This window comes from Bufo gargarizans, chromosome 9, assembly GCF_014858855.1.
Source record: "Bufo gargarizans isolate SCDJY-AF-19 chromosome 9, ASM1485885v1, whole genome shotgun sequence".
NCBI lineage: Eukaryota > Metazoa > Chordata > Amphibia > Anura > Bufonidae > Bufo > Bufo gargarizans.
The window spans coordinates 50,368,747-50,385,480 of record NC_058088.1 but is presented as its reverse complement, the minus strand read 5'-3'; positions in this window follow the sequence as shown (position 1 = coordinate 50,385,480).

Below are 16,734 nucleotides of genomic sequence, written 5' to 3'. Positions count from 1 at the left end.
CTGATGTGGCCACCATTTTCCTCATGCAGTGCTACACATCTCGGTCGTATAGAGTTGATCAGGTTGTAGATTGTGGCCTGTGGGATGTTGGTCCACTCCTCTTCAATATCTGTGTGAAGTTGCAGAATATTGGCAGGAACTGGAACACGCTGTCGTATACGCCGATCCAGAGCATCCTGAACATGCTCAATGGGTGACATGTCCGGTGAGTGTGCTGGCCATATTTTTGTTCAGTCTATCTATCTATCTATAGCAAAAATCTGGCAGCACTACATCCAACCTAAACAAAATAGGGTGCACGCCAGAAGGGACTAGACTACTGCCGAATACACAAAGTAGCAAAAAGGCAGCACTCCAAAATCAGTAAAAAAAATGCTTTTATTTACCTATGTCGATACGAGGCGCGTCGGCTGAAAACTAGAGCCTAAAATGTACTTGAGAAAGGCTCTAGAGTTGAGCCCAAATGTTGCGCATCTATCTATCTATTCTATATATCCATCGTGGCTCAGTGGTTAGCAGCACTGTGACCTTGTAGCACTTGCATCCTGGGATTAAATCCAACCGAGGGCACCATCTGTATGGGGTTCCTTCTGCCTGTAATACCGCTGTGAAATATGTTGGTGCTACAGAAGCACAATCAGAAAGTTCAGAGCCCTCTGAAGGACATCAAGAGAAGCCGAACATTTCATACAGAGACATGCAGGCTCACGTAGTTCATTTAGTTTTCAAGGCATAGAAAATATATCTAAGGGTCCATTCACACGTCCGTAAGTGTTTTGCGGATCCACAAAACACGGACACCGGCAATGTGTGTTCTGCATTTCGCGGACCGCACATCGCCAACACTATATTAGAAAATGCCTTTTCTTGTCCGCAGTTGGGGACAAGAATACGACATGTTCTATTTTTTGGGGGAACGGAACTGCAGCACATAGTGTGCTGTCTGCATCTGTTCCGTCCCCCAATGAAAATGAATAGGTCCACACCATTCATATGGACGTGTGAATGGACCCTAAACCTTGTTGTGGAGGAGACTGGCAGAAATATGTCCTTCATCAGGAAGCTCTTCTAGATCAGGGAATTGCCCACCAGACATCCAGTTGGGCTAAATCTAAAATGGGATCTGTTGTATGTATATTAAAAGTAATATTGTAGAACAATCTATGGATTCTGTGCACACGTTACACAGGAGATGTTGCGCAGATAATGTTGATGTCTGCAGCGGCCTAACTACTGCGCTAAAAATATATATTGCTGCCACACACAATATTCCTTTAAAGGACTTTTGGGTCTGTAAAGTTTTAGCAATTTAGCGCAGGTTGCACTAAAAATATACATTGCTGCTTCGACACACAACAATAGTCCTTAAAAGGACTTTAGGGTTTATGACAAGTTTTTCAACTTACAAAAAAAATATTCACTCCCTACACTATCTTTTCCTTCTTCAGCACAGCTCTCCTTGAGCCGAACATGTGTCATCGGATGCTACATAGCACCCGATGATGCATTCCGCCAGCCAATTGCTGTAATGCCAGTAACCAACATGGCTACAGCATTACAGTGAAGGGCAGTACTTACCGGCACGTTTATTGGCTGAGTAGCAACCAACAAATGTGTAGGGAGGAGACTCGAGCATTGTGCCGAGTATCGAGATGCTAGATCCGAACTGATGTTCAGCCAAACATGCTCGATCAACACTGATAGTGAGGAATCATTCCACAGTATTGAAGCAGGGTTCAGTCGGGGAGGTTACAGCCTGGGTAATAGGAGCAATCCTATTACACCTTGCTGCACGGACTGCGGATCCACACTGCCATTATACAGCTCTGTAATTCCAGCAAACCGTTCTTGTTATTGGGGTGCAAGTGCCGTGTGATACAGCCATTAACAGGGGTTATAACAAGGAAATACAGTCCTGATCAAAAGATAAGACCACTTGAAAAATGGCAAAAAATCCTATTTAGCATGGCTTAACAAGGTTCCAAGTAGAGCTTCAAGATGCAACAAGAAGAAATAGGAGTGAGACAAAAAAAAATTTGAGCATTCAACTTAATGAAAACAACGAATAAACTAAAACAGGCTGTTTTTCAGCTGATCAAAAGTTTAGGACCACATGCCTTTTAAAAGCCAAATCTGTGCAAAGATCTGGATTCATTGTCATTTTCTGTCAGGTAGTCACACGTTGTGATGGCAAAGGCAAAAAAAAACCTTTCCCTTTTTGAACGTGGTCGGGTTGTTGAACTGCATAAGCAGGGTCTCTCACAGCGCGCCATCGCTGCTGAGGTGGGACGCAGTAAGACAGTCATTTGGAATTTCTTAAATGATCCTGAGGGTTACGGAACAAAAAAGTCAAGTGGAAGACCCAAAGAAATGTCATCAGCACTGAGCCGGAGGATCCAATTGGCTGTCAAGACACTGGACGATCCTCGACCCACTGTTGTCATTTGGTGGTGGTGGTGTTACAGTGGGGGCAGGTGTGTCTTTTCCATAGAGAACTGCCCTACACTTTGTGAATGGTCCAGTGACAAGCCCATACTACTTGAAGAACATCATTAATCCAGTCATTGTGCCTCTGCATGAACAACACAGGCCTAATTTCATCTTCATGGAGTACAATGCGCCAGCTCATCGAGGTTGCATCATTAGGGAACAGCTGCTGGAGACTGTGGGACCTCAAATGGAGTGACCTGCACTTTCTCTAGACCTGAATCCCATTGAAAACCTCTGGGATCAGCTGAGTCACCATGTAGAGGCTCGTAACTCTGTACCCCAGAACCTCAATGACGTGAAGGCCACTCTTCAAGAAGAATGGGATGTCATTCCTCAGCAGACCATAAGTCAACTTATGAACAGCAGGAGACGTTGTTGTCAAGCTGTAGTTGATGCTCAAGGCCACATGACAAGTTTTTGAGACTCTGACAATTTTGTGGGGGTATAACCACCACTGGTGTTGGATTTTGCTCCAATAAATTGTTTGAGATAAGGAATTCACCATTAGAGGGAACTTTTTAGGTTTTCCATAAATTTCACCCAAAAGCCATATGTATTAGACATTAGAGGACAATAAAACTTTCATACTCTTTATCTATAACTGCTACAACAATTTACTGCTTCAACTGTTTGTTTACTTCTGCACTAATATTGACCTGCTTTACACCATTTGCCTCATCTACCTCATTATTCCTGTTACTTGATGTATAAATATGTGAATCTCAGGAAGAGGCCTGAGTACTCTTGAAAGCTTGCAATTGTTTCCTTATCTTTCAGTTAGCCATTTATTTTATGATGTATCACCTTAGAATCCACATGGGTTATACTGCATGATTTGACAGTGTGACACCATTAAGAGCCCACATTCACACTATAGTTCATCGATAGTATCATACTCGTTCATCTAGTGCTCAATTATTAGGTCGCCATTCACTGGTTATGACTGGTTGGACTCAATTTTAAATTGAAATGGAAAAAAGTGTCTGTGATGAGATGTCAATCTCGTCAGTGATGAGAAAGAAACATGTAAAAAGCCGTTCACAGAGATCATCCTGCACAGCAAACAGACTGAGCCTTGCAAAGATTAACAATCACAAAGTCATTTACTGCAATTTATTCTATTAAAGCAAGAAAACGGCTGTACCATGGGAAAAGAGACAGAACTGTGTGCACGACCCGAGCAGCTGAAACCCAAGTAATTCCCCGAGAAAACTCCACCGCGGAATAATACAAATACGAAGACGGTGTAATCCCAGGAAGATAATGAAGCATTTTTAGCTCTATTTTGTCTGTTGTGTGACTTAAGTAAGAAACGGCTATTGACATCTCTGTTTCATTAAATCCTGCAGTCGGTTACAATATGGCAATCACCGCGCACAATGAAGGCCGTGTACTCAGGATTAACACAATCAATGTGTCTACAGCAGCGGAAATAACCCTGCGCAAAATGAACACTGCAACCCAAAGGTCTCTATTGGGACGGGTCACCTTACATAGAGTATGTTCCAGAATGAGGCACAATCCGGCCCCCACCAATCAGCAAGGAATGAGACTCAGGGCTATTTCTGCCATGAGGCGAGATGAGAATCTTGCCTCAGGCGGCAGTTTGCAGTATTTTTGCACCCACACAGCAGTTTGCAGTATTTTTGCATCCACACACCAGTTAACAAACACTGCTGGATGCCGCCTCCTCTGTGCATGCTTCCTACTTTCACGGTAGTGACTAGAATGGAGTTGCTCCTGGCAGTTATGATGTCATAGGAAGAGGCAGAGTCTTGTCATCCATGGGGTGGAGCCTCAGAATTTGCAGGACATTCTACAAAGCACGTTGTCGGAGAGAGGAGCAGATTCTGCAGGTCGGTGTGTGGCTGAGATCAATGACTGTTAGTTTTACTTGGGTGCCTTTTTGCAGGGGCTGAAGAGAGGAGGAGTGATCTTTGTACTGGAGACTGTATGATAGAGGCGTCTTAGGAGAAGTGGGTGATATTATTAACATGAGACTGAAAGTTGGAGGTGGAGAAGGCAGGGAGAGTGATGTATCTCACATGGGAGGGAGGGCTTTATATATTGGGGCATTATATTAGAGGGGGAGAACCTTATATATGGGGCCATTATACTAGAGGGGGAGAACATTATTTATGGGGCATTATACTAGAGGCATAAAAATAGAAAAAGAGCAGCGTGAGTTGACAAGTACAAGGGAGGATGGCTGGCTTAGCCAATATTGGGGGGCGGAGGAAATGGATAGATGAAGAGGAAACGGTGGGATTGTGGGGTAGGAGATTTGGTGGGGGAGGGGGAATAGGGCGCCAAGGTCTACCCACAAGAAAAAAAGACCAAGAAGAAATGGAGATGGTTGAGACTGCTCACACTAAATGGAACTAATAGTCCAAGTTCAAGTGGAGCGCCAAAATGTAGGAAAAACATACAAAATTGAATAAATAAAGGAGTGGCACGAAATGATGTCGACAAAAGCTGTCACTACTTTAGGTTTTAAGAGGCTCAGGTTGCCACCCCACAAACCATCCAGATGGAAAGTACGCATGAAGAGGCGTCAAAGATAGATTGATTAAAAGATATATATGTTGTATATAGCAACATGAAATAGAGAATATATATAAAAAGAATTAGCACATACTTTGTGGTAATAAAATCAATATAGAACAGCTATTATGATCTTCAATAAAGTAAAATGCACACAAACTTGTGTGTTACTCACATCACCAGGGAGGGTGGTGCAAGATAAGCTCAAAACACTTGACACCGAACCCTCCCTTGCCAAGATCACGTGTAGAGTGGTAGTCACTTTGTCGTCCTATTGATAGATGGCCAAGAGGACTTCTCTAGTAATATGAGGTGACCTTTTATTTGAAAATAGCTTGACGTGTTTCGGGGCTGTCATAAACCCCTTCTTCAGGAGAAATACATAGTGCACATACATTTACAATATTTTATACACAACCAACACATGAGTTAGGTCCACGTGGTGGGAGGCTAACTTCCGATCACATGACCCAGAACCGGAAGTGCATTCCACCCGAGGAAAGCTCATATGCTCAAATTTAATTAAAATGCATCTAGGGTTCATTGGGGGGGATAAAATATAGTAAAATATAAGCTGCTATTATATCCGCTATAATATAAATAAATGGTTTATAGTGCCGGGGCCTGGAGGAGCGATTTATAGGTGTACTTCTGAACACGTGAGACCGGAAGCCGGAACTGCATTCCACCGGTGGAACGCATCGGGGATGAGGTGCTGCTAGGTCTGCTCGGGTTCCGGTCACATGGTATGAGAACCGGATGTGCGTTCCACCGGTGGAACACCTGTAAAGCGCTCCTCCAGGCTCGGCACTATAAACCATTTATTTATATTATAGTGGATTTTATACCAGCTTATATTTGACTATATTTAATCCCCCCAATGATCCCTAGATGCATTTTAATTGAATTTGGGCATATGAGCTTTCCTCGGGTGGAATGCACTTCCAGTTCCGGATCATGTGATCGGAAGTTAGCCTCCCACCACGTGGACCTAACTGTTTTCATGTGTTGGTGGTGTATAAAATATTGTAAATGTATGTGCACTATGTTTTGCTCCTGAGGAAACGCGTCAAGCTATTTTCAAATAAAAGGTCACCTCGCATTACTAGAGAAGTCCTCTTGGCCATCTATCAATAGGACGACAAAGTGACTACCACTCTACAGGCGATCTCGGCGAGGGAGGGTTCAGTGTCAAGTGTTTTGAGCTTATCTTGCACCACCCTCACTGGTGATGTGAGTAACACACAAGTTTGTGTGTATTTTACTTTATTGAAGATCATAATAGTTGTTCTATATTGATTTTATTGCCTCAAAGTATGTGCTAATTCTTTTTATATATTTTCTCTTTTTCATGTGGCTGTATACCACATATATTTCTTTTAATCAATCTATCTTTGACACCTCTTCACGCGTACTTTCCATCTGGATGTTTTGTGGGGTGGCAAACTGAGCCTCTTAAAACCTAGTAGTGACGGCTTTTGTCGACAGCATTTCCTGCCACTCCTTTATTTTTTTTATTTATCTTTTTCCTACACTTTGGTGTTTCACTTGTCTTATTTTTCTTGTATATCCACTGCTACTGCGACCTGCGAGTCAGGCCGACTTGGAATATTAGTTCCATTTAGTGTAAGCTGCCTTACCCTTCTCCATTTCTTATTGGTCTTTTTTCTTGTGGGTAGACCTTGGCACCCTGTTCCCCCTCACCCCACCCATTCTCCTTCCCCACAATCCCACCGTTTCCTCTCCATCTCTCCATTTCCCCCCCCCACACTATTTGCTAAGCCAGCCATCTTCCCTTGTACTCTGACCATCTCAACTCACGCTCCCCTTTTTCTATTTTTATGCATTATGGACCGGTCCTCCACTTTGGGAGAACCGGCTGGAGCTCATGGGGCAGACTTGGGACACCTCTACTTATGAAATGACCTACAAAACCTGTCTAAAAGAATTTTCTGAGAAATTACAAATCTTAACATCTCTAGTGATTATAATTTGGATCCATGGAAACGGGGACTTCAGGAAATGAAAGCATTAACCAACAGTAATTTCGGTGAACACCCTCAACTAGGCAGAACTACAACTCTTTTTAAAAGCTTGAAGGACTTCGTACACCATGAGATCGACTGGTACTTTCTCAGCCTCTAAGGGGTGTGCAAATCTCTTTCAAACCTGTTTTTCCTAATGATGGGGACTTTATTGATGGTATAAACATTTTGATGGGTATATATCTGTAAAGAATAAATCTGGTAACTGGACGTACTGTAGATTTCTTGAAAACGTTTCACTCGTTCTTCCAACGAGCTTTCTCAATTCTGAGTTATTGTACAAAAATTCTGGGAATAAATATGTAACTGAATCCACATCTGGTAATTATACCCAGCATTGGTGGGTGTTGATTCCATTATCCTAATTGGAGTCAGAAGGTGATAAAGACTTCCCAGAAAAAGGTGTCAAGACAGCTCGTTAGAAGAACGAGTGAAAAGTTTTCAAGAAATCTACAGTACGTCCAGTTGCCTTGATTTATTCTTTACAGATATATACCATGACCTGGATAAATGAGAACCTTCACAGAAATTTTGATGGGTGTTCAAAATCCCTGGTTAATATATTAATAAATAAACACCGTAGCCTCTGTAGAAAACTTATAACACACATTGTCAATGCCTTGGATTTGGAAGCCAAAACACTCCAATTCCATCCAGACACTTCTTTAGAAGGTTTGAGTACAACGAGGTTAGGAAAAAGTGCAAAAAAATCCTATTCATGACTACAGAAATGGCCGTATTAGACAGTGGCAGTATAACCAACTATCATCCACATCAGGGTCCTATACTTCACCTCTGAACTTTACCATCAGTCCCAAACAGAATACCTACACAGACATGTCACACTCGGGAATATCCAAGGCAGGACCTTCTATGGGAGCCGAATCCCACCAGTGATACCCCCAGTGAAGGCCAGGAAAGACAATAGAAAACCCCCTTGTCACAACCAGACAGCTGAGAAGCTCTGACAGAGGCCTTTCAGAACCTCCCCCTTGAGTTTCTTTGTTGTGGTATTCAGTTCCTCATCTCGTTAGCCTCTCTCAGCTGTCATGTGTTGGACTAATTGCTTCCCTTTAAATTCCTCCCCAGAATGCTTTTCTGGGCGGCTTATACTTCTTCCTGGAGTGTGTGTGCATGCTGATCTTGTTCTCCTGTCTGCTACAAAGTTAAGGTTTGAACATTTATCTGTTATTTTCTGTTTGCTGGATCCCAGGTGACCCTGACTCCCTCCGTATCTTGTGTAGGGAGTCGGTGGTCGTGTCCCCTCACTATTGTAGGGTGCTCAGGGGTTATTTAGTCAAGGTACGTGGATATGCAAACTTCCACCATTCGGATCTTTGCATAGGCTGAGGAGCCAGGGAAAGTGCCAGGTCTTCTGCAGGGGTCTCCCTTTGGTTCCTTAGCTCTTGGATCCAGCGAGTCATTTATGCATGTTGCTTTGCCTTGTTTCCTGTACACCGTCCGTGACATTATAAGCCGCCAAAACCGTCTCAAGCATGGATCCGGTTTCACTTTTGGCTGAACGCTTCCAGGGTCTTTCATTGGAGGTAGCTGATCTCCGTAAGACTTTTTCTCAGCTTCAAGTGACCGGTTCAGCTTGCGTTCATGGAGTTTGTTCTGAGCATAAGATCTCGCTCCCGGATACGTTTTCCGGGGTAGTGAGAATTTTGTGCGTTTTAGAGAGGCTTGCAAACTCCATTTTCGCCTTCTTGCCCATTCCTCTGGTGATGAGGAACGGAGGGTGGGGATTAGGGATGAGCGAACTCGAACTGTATAGTTTTTTCGTAAAAGTCCGGGTTCGGGTTCGGTGTTTGTCGCTTTCTTCGCGCTTTTGTGACGCTTTCTTGGCGCTTTTTGAAAGGCTGCAAAGCAGCCAATCAACAAGCGTCATACTACTTGCCCCAAGAGGCCATCACAGCCATGCCTACTATTGGCATGGCTGTGATTGGCCAGAGCACCATGTGACCCAGCCTCTATTTAAGCTGGAGTCACATAGCGCCGCCCGTCACTCTGCTCTGATTAGCGTAGGGAGAGGTTGCGGCTGCGACAGTAGGGCGAGATTAGGCAGATTAACTCCTCCAAAGGACTTGATTAACTGATCGATCTGCAGCTGTGGATCATTGAGCTGCTGATCCTCAATTGCTCACTGTTTTTAGGCTGCACAGACCGTTTGTCAGTCACATTTTTCTGGGGTGATCGGCGGCCATTTTGTGTCTTGTGGTGCGCCAGCACAAGCTGCGACCAAGTGCATTTAACCCTCAATGGTGTGGTTGTTTTTTGGCTAAAGCCTACATCAGGGTGAAGCTGTCACACCAAGTGCATTTAACCAGCAATAGTCTGTTCATTTTTTGGCCATATACAAAATCAGGGGCAAGCTGCGCCTGTCACCAAGTGCATTTAACCCTCAATGGTGTGGTTTGTTTTTTGGCTAAAGCCTACATCAGGGTGAAGCTGTCACACCAAGTGCATTTAACCAGCAATAGTCTGTTCATTTTTTGGCCATATACTAAATCAGGGGCAAGCTGCGCCTGTCACCAAGTGCATTTAACCCTCAATGGTGTGGTTGTTTTTTGGCTAAAGCCTACATCAGGGTGAAGCTGTCACACCAAGTGCATTTAACCAGCAATAGTCTGTTTATTTTTTGGCCATATCCCAGTCTAATTCTGTCACTAAATCCATACCGGTCACCCAGCGCCTAAATACTAGGCCTCAAATTTATATCCCGCTAAATCTGTCCTTAGTGCTGTAGCTGGGCGAGTTATTTAGTGTCCGTTCAAGCACATTTCTTGTTCTGGGTTGAAATACAATTCCCAATTTAGCAATTTCATAATTTAGTGGTTTCTGCTATATCAGAGCTATTTGAAATCTATCCCTAAAAGGGTATATAATATTCAAGGTGCACATTGGGTCATTCAGAATAACTTCACACACCCGCTACTGTGCATTTCCAAATCTAATTCTGTCACTAAACCCATACCTGTCACCCAGCGCCTAAATACTAGGCCTCAAATTTATATCCAGCTAAATCTGTCCCTAGTGCTGTAGCTGGGCGAGTTATTTAGTGTCCGTTCAAGCACATTTCTTGTTCTGGGTTGAAATACAATTCCCAATTTAGCAATTTCATAATTTAGTGGTTTCTGCTATATCAGAGCTATTTGAAATCTATCCCTAAAAGGGTATATAATATTCAAGGTGCACATTGGGTCATTCAGAATAACTTCACACACACCCGCTACTGTGTATTTCCAAGTCTAATTCTGGCACTAAACCCATACCTGTCACCCAGCGCCTAAATACTAGGCCTCAAATTTATATCCCGCTAAATCTGTCCTTAGTGCTGTAGCTGGGCGAGTTATTTAGTGTCCGTTCAAGCACATTTCTTGTTCTGGGTTGAAATACAATTCCCAATTTAGCAATTTCATAATTTAGTGGTTTCTGCTATATCAGAGCTATTTGAAATCTATCCCTAAAAGGGTATATAATATTCAAGGTGCACATTGGGTCATTCAGAATAACTTCACACACACCCGCTACTGTGTATTTCCAAGTCTAATTCTGGCACTAAACCCATACCTGTCACCCAGCGCCTAAATACTAGGCCTCAAATTTATATCCCGCTAAATCTGTCCTTAGTGCTGTAGCTGGGCGAGTTATTTAGTGTCCGTTCAAGCACATTTCTTGTTCTGGGTTGAAATACAATTCCCAATTTAGCAATTTCATAATTTAGTGGTTTCTGCTATATCAGAGCTATTTGAAATCTATCCCTAAAAGGGTATATAATATTCAAGGTGCACATTGGGTCATTCAGAATAACTTCACACACACCCGCTACTGTGTATTTCCAAGTCTAATTCTGGCACTAAACCCATACCTGTCACCCAGCGCCTAAATACTAGGCCTCAAATTTATATCCCGCTAAATCTGTCCCTAGTGCTGTAGCTGGGCGAGTTATTTAGTGTCCGTTCAAGCACATTTCTTGTTCTGGGTTGAAATACAATTCCCAATTTAGCAATTTCATAATTTAGTGGTTTCTGCTATATCAGAGCTATTTGAAATCTATCCCTAAAAGGGTATATAATATTCAAGGTGCACATAGGGTCATTCAGAATAACTTCACACACCCGCTACTGTGCATTTCCAAATCTAATTCTGTCACTAAACCCATACCTGTCACCCAGCGCCTAAATACTAGGCCTCAAATTTATATCCCGCTAAATCTCTCGTTACCGCTGTCCTGTTGTGGCTGGGAAAGTTATTTAGTGTCCGTCAAAGCACATTTTTTGTTCTGGGTTGAAATACAATTCCCAATTTAGCAATTTCATAATTTAGTCGTTTCTGCTATATCAGAGCTATTTGAAATCTATCCCTAAAAGGGTAGATCATATTGAAGGTGCACATAGGGTCATTCAGAATAACTTCACACACACGCTACCGTGCATTTCCAAGTCTAATTCTGTCACTAAATCCATACCGGTCACCCAGCGCCTAAATACTAGGCCTCAAATTTATATCCCGCTGAATTTGAATACAATACATTGGGCCAAATAATATATTTGTTGTTGTGGTGAACCATAACAATGAGAAAAACATCTAGTAAGGGACGCGGACGTGGACATGGTCGTGGTGGTGTTAGTGGACCCTCTGGTGCTGGGAGAGGACGTGGCCGTTCTGCCACATCCACACGTCCTAGTGTACCAACTACCTCAGGTCCCAGTAGCCGCCAGAATTTACAGCGATATATGGTGGGGCCCAATGCCGTTCTAAGGATGGTAAGGCCTGAGCAGGTACAGGCATTAGTCAATTGGGTGGCCGACAGTGGATCCAGCACGTTCACATTATCTCCCACCCAGTCTTCTGCAGAAAGCGCACAGATGGCGCCTGAAAACCAACCCCATCAGTCTGTCACATCACCCCCATGCATACCAGGGAAACTGTCTCAGCCTCAAGTTATGCAGCAGTCTCTTATGCTGTTTGAAGACTCCGCTGGCAGGGTTTCCCAAGGGCATCCACCTAGCCCTTCCCCAGCGGTGAAAGACATAGAATGCACTGACGCACAACCACTTATGTTTCCTGATGATGAGGACATGGGAATACCACCTCAGCATGTCTCTGATGATGACGAAACACAGGTGCCAACTGCTGCGTCTTTCTGCAGTGTGCAGACTGAACAGGAGGTCAGGGATCAAGACTGGGTGGAAGACGATGCAGGGGACGATGAGGTCCTAGACCCCACATGGAATGAAGGTCGTGCCACTGACTTTCACAGTTCGGAGGAAGAGGCAGTGGTGAGACCGAGCCAACAGCGTAGCAAAAGAGGGAGCAGTGGGCAAAAGCAGAACACCCGCCGCCAAGAGACTCCGCCTGCTACTGACCGCCGCCATCTGGGACCGAGCACCCCAAAGGCAGCTTCAAGGAGTTCCCTGGCATGGCACTTCTTCAAACAATGTGCTGACGACAAGACCCGAGTGGTTTGCACGCTGTGCCATCAGAGCCTGAAGCGAGGCATTAACGTTCTGAACCTGAGCACAACTTGCATGACCAGGCACCTGCATGCAAAGCATGAACTGCAGTGGAGGAAACACCTTAAAACCAAGGAAGTCACTCAGGCTCCCCCTGCTACCTCTTCTGCTGCTGCCGCCTCGGCCTATTCTGCTGCTGCCGCCTCGGCCTCTTCCTCCGCCTCTGGAGGAACGTTGGCACCTGCCGCCCAGCAAACAGGGGATGTACCACCAACACCACCACCACCACCTCCGTCACCAAGCGTCTCAACCATGTCACACGCCAGCGTTCAGCTCTCCATCTCACAAACATTTGATAGAAAGCGTAAATTCCCACCTAGCCACCCTCGATCCCTGGCCCTGAATGCCAGCATTTCTAAACTACTGGCCTATGAAATGCTGTCATTTAGGCTGGTGGACACAGACAGCTTCAAACAGCTCATGTCGCTTGCTGTCCCACAGTATGTTGTTCCCAGCCGGCACTACTTCTCCAAGAGAGCCGTGCCTTCCCTGCACAACCAAGTATCCGATAAAATCAAGTGTGCACTGCGCAACGCCATCTGTGGCAAGGTCCACCTAACCACAGATACGTGGACCAGTAAGCACGGCCAGGGACGCTATATCTCCCTAACTGCACACTGGGTAAATGTAGTGGCAGCTGGGCCCCAGGCGGAGAGCTGTTTGGCGCACGTCCTTCCGCCGCCAAGGATCGCAGGGCAACATTCTTTGCCTCCTGTTGCCACCTCCTCCTTCTCGGCTTCCTCCTCCTCTTCTTCCACCTGCTCATCCAGTCAGCCACACACCTTCACCACCAACTTCAGCACAGCCCGGGGTAAACGTCAGCAGGCCATTCTGAAACTCATATGTTTGGGGGACAGGCCCCACACCGCACAGGAGTTGTGGCGGGGTATAGAACAACAGACCGACGAGTGGTTGCTGCCGGTGAGCCTCAAGCCCGGCCTGGTGGTGTGTGATAATGGGCGAAATCTCGTTGCAGCTCTGGGACTAGCCAATTTGACGCACATCCCTTGCTTGGCGCATGTGCTGAATTTGGTGGTGCAGAAGTTCATTCACAACTACCCCGACATGTCAGAGCTGCTGCATAAAGTGCGGGCCGTCTGTTCGCGCTTCCGGCGTTCACATCCTGCTGCTGCTCGCCTGTCTGCGCTACAGCGTAACTTCGGCCTTCCCGCTCACCGCCTCATATGCGACGTGCCCACCAGGTGGAACTCCACCTTGCACATGCTGGACAGACTGTGCGAGCAGCAGCAGGCCATAGTGGAGTTTCAGCTGCAGCACGCACGGGTCAGTCGCACTACAGAACAGCACCACTTCACCACCAATGACTGGGCCTCCATGCGAGACCTGTGTGCCCTGTTGCGCTGTTTCGAGTACTCCACCAACATGGCCAGTGGCGATGACACCGTTATCAGCGTTACAATACCACTTCTATGTCTCCTTGAGAAAACACTTAGGGCGATGATGGAAGAGGAGGTGGCCCAGGAGGAGGAGGAGGAGGAGGAGGAAGAGGGGTCATTTTTAGCACTTTCAGGCCAGTCTCTTCGAAGTGACTCAGAGGGAGGTTTTTGGCAACAGCAGAGGCCAGGTACAAATGTGGCCAGCCAGGGCCCACTACTGGAGGACGAGGAGGACGAGGATGAGGAGGAGGTGGAGGAGGATGAGGATGAAGCATGGTCACAGCGGGGTGGCACCCAACGCAGCTCGGGTCCATCACTGGTGCGTGGCTGGGGGGAAAGGCAGGACGATGACGATACGCCTCCCACAGAGGACAGCTTGTCCTTACCCCTGGGCAGCCTGGCACACATGAGCGACTACATGCTGCAGTGCCTGCGCAACGACAGCAGAGTTGCCCACATTTTAACCTGTGCGGACTACTGGGTTGCCACCCTGCTGGATCCACGCTACAAAGACAATGTGCCCACCTTACTTCCTGCACTGGAGCGTGATAGGAAGATGCGCGAGTACAAGCGCACGTTGGTAGACGCGCTACTGAGAGCATTCCCAAATGTCACAGGGGAACAAGTGGAAGCCCAAGGCCAAGGCAGAGGAGGAGCAAGAGGTCGCCAAGGCAGCTGTGTCACGGCCAGCTCCTCTGAGGGCAGGGTTAGCATGGCAGAGATGTGGAAAACTTTTGTCAACACGCCACAGCTAACTGCACCACCACCTGATACGCAACGTGTTAGCAGGAGGCAACATTTCACTAACATGGTGGAACAGTACGTGTGCACACCCCTCCACGTACTGACTGATGGTTCGGCCCCATTCAACTTCTGGGTCTCTAAATTGTCCACGTGGCCAGAGCTAGCCTTTTATGCGTTGGAGGTGCTGGCCTGCCCGGCAGCCAGCGTTTTGTCTGAACGTGTATTCAGCACGGCAGGGGGCGTCATTACAGACAAACGCAGCCGCCTGTCTACAGCCAATGTGGACAAGCTGACGTTCATAAAAATGAACCAGGCATGGATCCCACAGGACCTGTCCGTCCCTTGTCCAGATTAGACATTAACTACCTCCCCATAACCATATATTATTGGACTCCAGGGCACTTCCTCATTCAATCCTATTTTTATTTTCATTTTACCATTATATTGCGAGGCTACCCAAAGTTGAACGAACCTCTCCTCTGCCTGTGTGCTAGGCCTAAATATATGCCAATGGACTGTTGCAGTGGTGGCTGACATGAAGCCTGATTCTCTGCTATGACATGCAGACTAATTCTCTGCTGACATGAAGCCAGATTGTCTGTTACGGGACCTCTCTCCTCTGCCTGGGTGCTGGGCCTAAATTTATGACAATGGACTGTTGCAGTGGTGGCTGACGTGAAGCCTGATTCTCTGCTATGACATGCAGACTGATTCTCTGCTGACATGAAGCCAGATTGTCTGTTACGGGACCTCTCTGCTCTGCCTGTGTGCTAGGCCTAAATATATGCCAATGGACTGTTGCAGTGGTGGGTGACGTGAAGCCTCATTCTCTGCTATGACATGCAGACTGATTCTCTGCTGTCATGAAGCCAGATTGTCTGTTACGGGACCTCTCTGCTCTGCCTGTGTGCTAGGCCTAAATATATGCCAATGGACTGTTGCAGTGGTGGGTGACGTGAAGCCTCATTCTCTGCTATGACATGCAGACTGATTCTCTGCTGACATGAAGCCAGATTGTCTGTTACGGGACCTCTCTGCTCTGCCTGTGTGCTAGGCCTAAATATATGCCAATGGACTGTTGCAGTGGTGGCTGACGTGAAGCCTCATTCTCTGCTATGACATGCAGACTAATTCTCTGCTGACATGAAGACAGATTCTCTGTTACGGGACCTCCCTCCTCTGCCTGGGTGCTGGGCCTAAATATATGCCAATGGACTGTTGCAGTGGTGGCTGACGTGAAGCCTCATTCTCTGCTATGACATGCAGACTGATTCTCTGCTGACATGAAGCCAGATTGTCTGTTACGGGACCTCTCTCCTCTGCCTGGGTGCTGGGTAGTGTTGAGCGCGAATATTCGAAAAGCAAATTTTTTTCGCGAATATCGCAACTTCGCGATTTCGCGAATATTTCGAATATAGTGCTATATATTCGTATAAACGAATATTCGTTTTTTGTTTTTTCCCCCCCCCCACAAAATTACAGTACACATATAATTGATTGTTTCCCAAAGGTCCAACAGCTCAGATCTTACTCACATTGCCTAGAAAGTGATTGAGGCGCGAATCTTCGTAAGGCGATTTTATTAGCGCACATGCGAATATCGGCACGTCCCAGAACAGAGGCAAAGGGCTTTGCATTCATACATTAGTGAATTGAGTTGCGAATCTTCGTAAGGCGATTTTATTAGCGCACATGCGAATATCTACACTTGTCCCAGAACAGAGGCAAAGGGCTTTGCATTCATACATTAGTGATTGAATTGAGCTGCGAATCTTCGTAAGGCGATTTTATTAACGCAAATGCAAATATCTACACTTGTCCCCAGAACAGAGAGGCAAAGGCCTGTGCATTCATATAGTATAGCACCATATTCGCGAATACGTAGAACTTCGTAAAATTCGATTTACGAATATTCGTATTTTTTATTTTACTTTCCACCTTACAGATTACATTGATCTGTACTCTGTCAACTACTGTCATCACCCCCCACTGTAT